The following is a 9,812-nucleotide window of genomic DNA, read 5'->3' as shown; positions in this document are numbered from 1 at the left end:
CATGGCCGAGATGGCCAGCCCCCAAAACGTGATCAATAGATCAAAATATAATCCAAAGATGTCAAATACAATAGTAAAATGTCCTATTTATAATAAAATAGCTACTAGGGTTTACATGAGTAAGTAATTGATGCATAAATTCACTTCCGGGGCCCACTTGGTGTGTGCTTAGGTTGAGCTTTAAGTGTTGCACGTGCAGAGGCCATTTGTGGAGTTGAACGCCAGGTTTTGATCCATTTCTGGTGTTCAACTCTGGTTTTGGATCCTTTTCTGGCGCTGGACGCCAGAATTGGGTAGAGAGCTGGCGTTCGCCAGTTTGCGTCGTCTATTCTTGGCCAACGTATGCACTATTATATATTTCTGAAAAGCCCTGGATGTCTACTTTCCAACGCAATTGGAAGCATGCCATTCTGAGTTCTGTAGCTCCAGAAAATCCATTTTGAGTGCAGGGAGGTCAGAATCCAACAGCATCAGCAGTCCTTCTTCAACCTCTGAATCTGATTTTTGCTCAAGTCCCTCAATTTCAGTCAGAAAATACCTGAAATCACAGAAAAACACACAAACTCATAGTAAAGTCCAGAAATGTGAATTTAACATAAAAACTAATGAAAACATCCCTAAAAGTAACTAGATCCTACTAAAAACATACTAAAAATAATGTCAAAAAGCGTATAAATTATCCGCTCATTAGTCGCCCTTTCTTTTATGCTTATGATTTTTTCTTTGGTCAGCTGGGTATCACCCTTCCTTTTACCAAATTCGAAACCGACCTGTTATGGTCTTGTAATGTTGCCCCTTCTCAACTTCACCCCAATTCCTGGGGTTTTATTAAAATTTTCCAATTGCTGTGCGATGGTTTTGGTATTCCTGCTTCCCAATCTCTCTTTTTCTATCTGTTTGTCTTGACTAAGCCCGGTGTGGTAAAAAACAAGTCGGCCTGGGTCTCCTTTCGTTCTACCCAGGGGAAGAAGGTTTTTTCCATGTTTGACGAGTCGTTCTGTGATTTTAAAAACTACTTTTTCAAGGTCCGAGCTGTTGAAGGAGCTTGGCCCTTTTTTCTAGATGAGAATGATGAACCTGCTTTTCCCTTAGAATGGCAAAAAGATGTGAGGGTCTCCAGGTATTCGTGGGAGATGTTGAATGAGGCTGAGCGAGCCTTTGTGACTATCTTGGAAGAACGTTGGGGTCAACCTCCCCATCTTGACACAAAGAAATTTCTAACCAATCCTACTCTTCTTCAAACTGAGCTGGGTATCTTGTGTTTCTTTTATTATTTTGTTTATGTTGCTTGTAGCTGTCCTTTCCAACTTATCCGACTTGTAGCTGAGTTTTCTGTTTTGTTTGCAGAGGCAATGAAGAATAATGCATCCATGAAAGCTTATAAGAGGACGCAGAGGGCGACTGCTGCCAGAAATGCTGCTGCCCAGGCGGCTGGGGAGGGATCTTCCCAAGTGCGCGAGAAGCCATCGGTGCAGAGTTCTGCCGGGGTGAAGAAGGTGATCCATACACCCCGAGTTCGTTTGGTAGATCCTCACGTCACCTCTGCTGCTCCTTCTGTTGCTCCTCCCAATAAAAAACAAAAGATTGCTGAGCCCTTTGACCTCGATGCTCCTGATTTTAATGCTATTGAATTCGTGGATCAACAAATCAGTCCTTATGGCACTCTCTCCATGGACGATGTGTCCATCCTCTATCACTTGGAATTCATGGCCCGAAATCATGTGAAGATGGCGTACATGTCGGCTGCCATATATCGGACTGCTCAGAATCTCCCTCTCCATGCTACTAAAGCGTTTATGGAGGAGGCGAAACAGGAGTTTGATCGGATGAAGGAGATAAAGGAGGAGCTTGAGACGAAGGTAGCCAAGTTGGAGAATGACTTGAAGAATGAGGAGGCGAGCTCTCAGTCATTGGCGGCTTCTTTGAGGTTGGCTGAGGACGCAGTCTTGATGCATAAGGAGAGTTACCTTTCAACTTATCGGGAAGTGATGCGCCTGAGGGGGGAGCTTGACAGTGTTCGGGAAGATTATGCTGAGCTCCAAAGTCATCTCGTTGGCAACGTGACTGCTGCTTATGAGAACTTGAGGGAGCAAGTTCAGGTCATTGCTCCCGAGGCCGACCTCACCCTTTTTAGCCTGGATAATATTGTCAGGAATGGCAAGATTGCCCTTGATGATGAGGGTGATGATGATGATGTCGTTCCTCCTGTGTCTTCTACCAAAGTGCCGACCTCTTCGGTTCTTCCCGCTGTGCCCGACCCGGATTGCCAGATCCTGAATCGGGAGGATGGAACTGTGGATGCTGTGCCGATCCAGACTCGCCCTCCTTCTCCTTGTCCTGATGCTGCCAAGAAGGCTCCTGATGCTTGTTGATCTTTTCTTAAAATTTGTGTAGTTGGCCCGGCTTGTGGGCTTTTTTAGAACTCTTTTATTTATTTGCTGATACTTCTTAGTTGCTTATTGATGAGCGGATAATTTATACGCTTTTTGACATCGTTTTTAGTATGTTTTTAGTAGGATCTAGTTACTTTTAGGGATGTTTTCATTAGTTTTTATGTTAAATTCACATTTCTGGACTTTACTATGAGTTTGTGTGTTTTTTTGTGATTTCAGGTATTTTCTGGCTGAAATTGAGGGACTTGAGCAGAAATCAGATTCAGAGGTTGAAGAAGGACTGCTGATGCTGTTGGATTCTAACCTCCCTGCACTCAAAGTGGATTTTCTGGAGCTACAGAACTCGAAATGGCGCGCTTCCAATTGCGTTGGAAAGTAGACATCCAGGGCTTTCCAGCAATGTATAATAGTCCATACTTTGGCCAAGAATAGACGACTTAAACTGGCGTTCAACGCCAGCTTTCTACCCAAATCTGGCGTCCAGCGCCAGAAAAGGAGCCAAAACCAGAGTTGAACGCCCAAACTGGCACAAAAGCTGGCGTTCAACTCCAAGAAGGACCTCTACACGTGCAACACTCAAGCTCAGCCCAAACACACACCAAGTGGGCCCCAGAAGTGGATTTATGCATCAATTACTTACTCATGTAAACCCTAGTGACTAGTTTATTATAAATAGGACCTTTTACTAGTCTTTTTGACCATCTTTGATCAGTTGTATGCTATCTTAGATCACGTTTGAGGGCTGGCCATCTCGGCCATGCCTGGACTTTCACTTATGTATTTTCAACGGTAGAGTTTCTACACTCCATAGATTAAGGTGTGGAGCTCTGCTGTTCCTCAAGGATTAATACAAAGTACTACAGTTTTCTATTCAATTCATCTTATTTCGCTTCTAAGATATCCATTCGCACCCAAGAACGTGATGAAGGTGATGATTATGTGTGACGCTCATCACCATTCTCCCCTATGAACACGTGCCTGACAAACACTTCCGTTCTACATGAAATAAGCTAGAATGAATATCTCTTAGATCTCCTAACCAGAATCTTCGTGGCGTAAGCTAGAATGATGGCGGCATTCAAGAGAATCCGGAAAGTCTAAACCTTGTCTGTGGTATTCCGAGTAGGATTCAATGATTGAATGTCTGTGACGAGCTTCAAACTCGCGAGTGCTGGGCGTTAGTGACAGACGCAAAAGGAGGGTGAATCCTATTCCAGCATGATCGAGAACCGACAGATGATTAGCCGTGCTGTGACAGAGCATGTGAGCATATTTTTCACTGAGAGGAGGGAATGTAGCCACTAACAACGGTGATGCCCTTGCATAAAGGCAGCCATGGAAAGGAGTAAGACTGATTGGATGAAGATAGCAGGAAAGCAAAGGTTCAGAGGAACGAAAGCATCTCCATTCGCTTATCTGAAATTCTCACCGATGAATTTACATAAGTATTTCTATCCCTTCTTTTATTTATTATTCGAAAACACCCTTATCAATTTATATCTACCTAACTGAGATTTGCAAGGTGACCATAGCTTGCTTCATACCAACAATCTCCGTGGGATTCGACCCTTACTCACGTAAGGTATTACTTGGACGACCCAGTGCACTTGCTGGTTAGTTGTATCGAAGTTGTGAACCATGGTATTGGCACCATGTTCTTAGTGCCATTGCCAGGGAAAGAAAGAGCCATGAATTTTACATAATCAAAGTGTAATCACGATTGCGCGTACCAAGTTGCTCACGTTGCCAAGGATCGTTTGAGCCTGGACATCACAATTTCGTGCACCAAGTTTTTGGCGCCGTTGCCGGGGATTGTTTGAGTTTGGACAACTGACGGTTCATCCTGTTGCTCAGATTAGGTAATTTTCTTTTTGTTTTCCTTTCAAAAAAAAATTTTCAAAAATATTTCAAAAATTTTTCCTTTGTTTTCGAAAAAAAATAATATAAAAATGTTTTCAAAAAAAAAAATTATTCAAAATTTTTAAGAATGAATTCTAGTGTTTCATGAAGCATGTGAAGCCTAGCTGGCTGTAAAGTCATGTCTAAATTTATTTGGACTGAGGCAGCAATTTGTTATCAAGAGCAATATACTCTGATGTTAAATGCTGAAGCTTGGCTGGCCATTGGCCATGTCTAGTGTTTTGGACTGGAGCTTTCATTGAAAGCTTGGCTGGCTAGTGAGCCATGTCTAATTCCTGGACTGAAGGTTTAGACTAAGAATGCAAGATTCCTGGAATTCATGTTAAAAATTTTGGAATCCTTATTTTTTCTTTTTCATATAATTTTCAAAAAAATCCAAAAAAATTAGAAAATCATAAAAATCAAAAATATTTTTCTGTTTCTTGTTTGAGTCATGAGTCATGTCATAAGTTTGGTGTCATTTGCATGTGCATCTTGCATTTTTCGAAAATTTCATGCATTCATAGTGTTCTTCATGATCTTCAAGTTGTTCTTGGTAAGTCTTCTTGTTTGATCTTGATGATTTTTTGTTTTGTGTTGTATGGTGTTTTTCATATGCATTCTTGAATTCTTAGTGCGTAAGCATTGAAGAATTCTAAGTTTGGCGTCTTGCATGTTTTCTCTGCATTAAAAAATTTTCAAAATTGTGTCTATGATGTTCATCTTGACATTCAAAGTGTTCTTGGTGTTCATCTTGACATTCATAGCATTCTTGCATTCATCACATGTTTTGATCTAAAAATTTCATGCATTGCATTAGTTTCATGTTTTTCATAAAAATTCAAAAATCAAAAAAAAAAAATCTTTCCCTTTTTCTCTCATCAAATTCGAAAATTTGAGTTGACTTTTTCAAAAATTTTTAAAATCAAGTTGTTTCTTATGAGTCAAATCAAATTTTCAATTTGAAAATCTTATCTTTCTCAAATTCTTTTTCAAAAATCAAATCTTTTTCAAAATTCTTGGTTATTTTCGAAAATTTCAAAAATATTTTTCAAAAATCTTTTTCTTATTTTTATATCAAATTTTCGAAAATAACATAATCAATTAATGTTTTGATTCAAAAATTTGAAGTTTGTTGCTTGCTTGTTAAGAAAGATTCAAACTTTAAGTTCTAGAATCATATCTTGTGATTTCTTATGAATCAAGTCATTAATTGAGATTTTAAAAATCAAATCTTTTTCAAAACTAATTTCTAAAATATCTTCTTATCTTACCTTTTTCAAAAAGTTGGTTTCAAAATATCTTTTCTAACCTCCTAACTTCTTATCTTTTCAAAATTTGTTTCAACTAACTAACTAACTTTTTGTTTGTTTCTTAACTTTTTCAAAACTACCTAACTAACTCTCTCTCTCTAATTTTCGAAAATATCTTCCCTCTTTTTCAAAAATTTCTTTTTAAATAACTAATTATTTTTATTTTTATTTTTGATTTAAAAAAAATTTCGAAAAATACTAACATTTTTCAAAAACAATTTTCGAAAATCACTAACTCTTTTTCAAAAATTATTTTCGAAAATTCCTTCTCTCTCATCTTATTCTATTTATTTATTCATCTACTAACATCTCATCTCACATCTCTGCCATCCTCACAGTTGTGTTTCTTTCTTTACATCACACTCTTTGTCTCCCTCTTTTCTTCCACTCACAAAGGGATCCCTATACTGTGGTATAAAGGATCCATATTATTTTTTTTTTCTGTGCCCTCTTCTTTGTCATATGAGCAGGAGCAAGGACAAGAACATTCTTGTGGAAGCAGATCCAGAACCTGAAAGGACTCTGAAAAGGAAACTAAGAGAAGCTAAAATACAACAATCCAGAGATAACCTTTCAGAAATTTTCGAACAGGAAGAGCAGATGGCAGCCAAAAATAATAATAATGTAAGGAAGATGCTTGGTGACTTTACTGCACCTAATTCCAATTTACATGGAAGAAGCATCTCCATTCCTGCCATTGGAGCAAACAACTTTGAGCTGAAACCTCAATTAGTTTCTCTGATGCAGCAGAACTGCAAGTTTCATGGACTTCCATCTAAAGATCCTTTTCAGTTCTTAACTGAATTCTTGTAGATATGTGATACTGTTAAGACTAATGGAGTAGATCCTGAAGTCTACAGGCTCATGCTTTTCCCTTTTGCTGTAAGAGACAGAGCTAGATTATGGTTGGATTCTCAACCCAAAGACAGCCTGAACTCTTGGGATAAGCTGGTCACGGCTTTCTTAGCCAAGTACTTTCCTCCTCAAAAGCTGAGCAAGCTTAGAGCTGATGTTCAAATCTTCAGACAGAAAGAAGGTGAATCCCTCTATGAAGCTTGGAAAAGATACAAACAGTTGACCAAAAAGTGTCCTTCTGACATGCTTTCAGAATGGACCATCCTGGATATATTCTATGATGGTTTATCTGAGCTATCAAAGATGTCACTGGACACTTCTGCAGGTGGATCCATTCACATAAAGAAAACGCCTGCAGAAACTCAAGAACTCATTGACATGGTTGCTAATAACCAGTTCATGTACACTTCTGAAAGGAATCCTGTGAGTAATGGGACGCCTATGAAGAAGGGAGTTCTTGAAGTTGATACTCTGAATGCCATATTGGCTCAGAATAAAATATTGACTCAGCAAGTCAATATGATCTCTCAGAGTCTGCATGGAATGCAAGCTGCATCCAACAGTACTCAAGAGGCTTCTTATGAACAAGAAGCTTATGATCCTGAGAACCCTGCAATAGCAGAGGTGAATTACTTAGGTGAACCTTATGGAAACACCTATAACTCATCATGGAGAAATCACCCAAATTTCTCATGGAAGGATCAAAAGCCTCAACAAGGCTTTAATAATGGTGGAAGAAACAGGTTTAGCAACAGCAAGCCTTTTCCATCATCCACTCAGCAACAGACAGAGAACTCTGAACAAAATACTTCTAATCTGGGAAACTTAGTCTCTGATCTGTCTAAGGCCACTGTAAGTTTCATGAATGAAATAAGATCTTCCATTAGAAATTTGGAAGCACAAGTGGGCCAGCTAAGTAAAAGGATCACTGAAATCCCTCCCAGTACTCTCCCAAGCAATACAGAAGAGAACCCAAAAGGAGAGTGCAAGGCCATTGACATAAGCACCATGGCCGAACCTACAAGGGGAGTGGAGGACGTGAATCCCAAGGAGGAAGACCTCCTGGGACGTCCAGTGATCAATAAGGAGCTTCCCTCTGAGGAACAAAAGGACTCTAAGGCTCATCTAGAGACCATAGAGATTCCATTGAACCTCCTTATGCCCTTCATGAGCTCTGATGAGTATTCCTCTTCTGAAGAGAATGAGGATGTTACTGAAGAGCAAACTGCCAAGTTTCTTGGTGCAATCATGAAGCTGAATGCCAAATTATTTGGTATTGATACTTGGGAAGTTGAACCTCCCTTGTTCATCAATGAACTAAGTGATCTGGATCAACTGACATTGCCTCAGAAGAGACAGGATCCTGGAAAGTTCATAATACCATGTACCATAGGCACCATGATCTTTAAGGCTCTATGTGACCTTGGTTCAGGAATAAACCTCATGCCCCTCTCTGTAATAGAGAAACTGGGAATCTATGGGGTGCAAGCTGCTAAAATCTCATTAGAGATGGCAGACAGTTCAAGAAAACAGGCTTATGGACAAGTAGAGGACGTGTTAGTAAAGGTTGAAGGCCTTTACATCCCTGCTGATTTCATAGTCTTGGATACTGGAAAGGAAGAGGATAAATCCATCATCCTAGGAAGACCTTTCCTGGCCACAACATAAGCTGTGATTGATGTTGACAGAGGTGAAATAGTCCTTCAATGGAATGAGGACTCCCTTGTGTTTAAAACTCAAGGATCTCCCTCTGCAACCATGGAGAGGAAGCAGAAAAAGCTTCTCTCAAAGCAGAGTCAACCAGAGCCCCCACAGTCAAACTCTAAGTTTGGTGTTGGGAGGCCACAACCAAACTCTAAGTTTGGTGTTGAACTCCCATATCCAAACTCTAAGTTTGGTGTTGGAGAGTTTCAACAATGCTCTGAACATCTGTGAGGCTCCATGAGAGCCCACTGTCAAGCTATTGACATTAAAGAAGCGCTTGTTGGGAGGCAACCCAATTTTTATTTATCTAACTATATTTTTCTTAGTTATATGTCTTTGTAGGTTCATGATCATGTGGAGTCACAAAATAAATATAAAAATTGAAAACGGAATCAAAAACAGCAGAAGAAAAATCACACCCTGGAGGAGCATCTGTCTGGCGTTCAGCGCCAGAACAGAGCATGGTTCTGGCGCTGAACGCCCAAAATGGGCAGCTTCTGGGTGCTGAACGCCAGAACAGGCATGGTTCTGGCGTTCAACGCCAGAAATGGCACACAAATGGGCGTTGAACGCCCAAAATGGCCACCAACCTGGCGCTGAACGCCCAGAGTTGTGTGCAAAGGCATTTTTACATGCCTAATGGGTGCAGAGATGTAAATCCTTAAACACCTCAGGATCTGTGGACCCCACAGGATCCCCACCTACCTCCACTCACTTCTTCTCACCACTCTCTTTCACATATCCCAATAAACACTCTTCCCCATCACCTCTTCACCACTCACATCCATCCACTCTTCCCCATAAACCTACCTCATAAACTCCACCTACCTTCAAAAATTCAAAACCAATTTCCCACCCGCCTCTCCTCCATTTCTTCTTCTTCTTCATCTATTCATTCTTTTATTGCTCGAGGGTGAGCAAAATTCTAAGTTTGGTGTGGTAAAAGCATAAGCTTTTTGTTTTTCCATTACCATTGATGGCACCTAAGACCGGAGAATCCTCTAGAAAGAGGAAAAGGAAGACAAAAGCTTCCACATCCGAGTCATGGGAGAGGAAAAGGTTCATCTCCAAAGCCCATCAAGACCACTTCTATGATGTTGTGGCCAAGAAGAAGGTGATCCCTGAGGTCCCTTTCAAACTCAAAAGAAATGAGTATCCAGAGATCCGACATGAAATTCAAAGAAGAGGTTGGGAAGTTCTAACAAATCCCATCCAACAAGTCGGCATCCTAATGGTTCAAGAGTTCTATGCTAATGCATGGATCACCAAGAACCATGATCAAAGTAAGAACCCGGATCCAAAGAACTATGTTACAATGGTTCGGGGGAAATACTTAGATTTTAGTCCGGAAAATGTGAGGTTGGCGTTCAACTTGCCAAACATGGAAGAGAACGCACGCCCCTACACAAGGAGAGTCAACTTTGATCAAAGGTTGGACCAAGTCCTTAGGGACATATGTGTAAAAGGAGCTCAATGGAAGGTTGACTCCAAAGGCAAGCCGGTTCAACTAAGAATATTGGACCTCAAGCCTATAGCTAGAGGATGGTTGGAGTTCATTCAATGCTCAATCATTCCCACTAGCAACCGGTCTGAAGTTACTATAGACCGGGCCATCATGATCCATAGCATCATGATTGGAGAAGAGGTG

The 9,812-nt window shown here is 40.4% G+C and overlaps 1 non-coding gene across 1 annotated transcript; it reads right to left on the bottom strand.

The window, feature by feature from the left end:
• Positions 1-6,601: 6,601 nt before the first annotated feature.
• LOC112787877 (small nucleolar RNA R71) lies at positions 6,602-6,709 on the bottom strand. Its single transcript, XR_003195264.1, has one exon. It is a non-coding gene; the product is annotated as a small nucleolar RNA R71 (small nucleolar RNA).
• Between the last annotated feature and the right edge of the window lie 3,103 nt (positions 6,710-9,812).

The sequence above is a fragment of the Arachis hypogaea genome, chromosome 20 (genome assembly GCF_003086295.3).
Source record: "Arachis hypogaea cultivar Tifrunner chromosome 20, arahy.Tifrunner.gnm2.J5K5, whole genome shotgun sequence".
NCBI lineage: Eukaryota > Viridiplantae > Streptophyta > Magnoliopsida > Fabales > Fabaceae > Arachis > Arachis hypogaea.
Note: the sequence above shows the minus strand (reverse complement) of the source record. Positions and strands in the feature narration are given on the sequence as shown.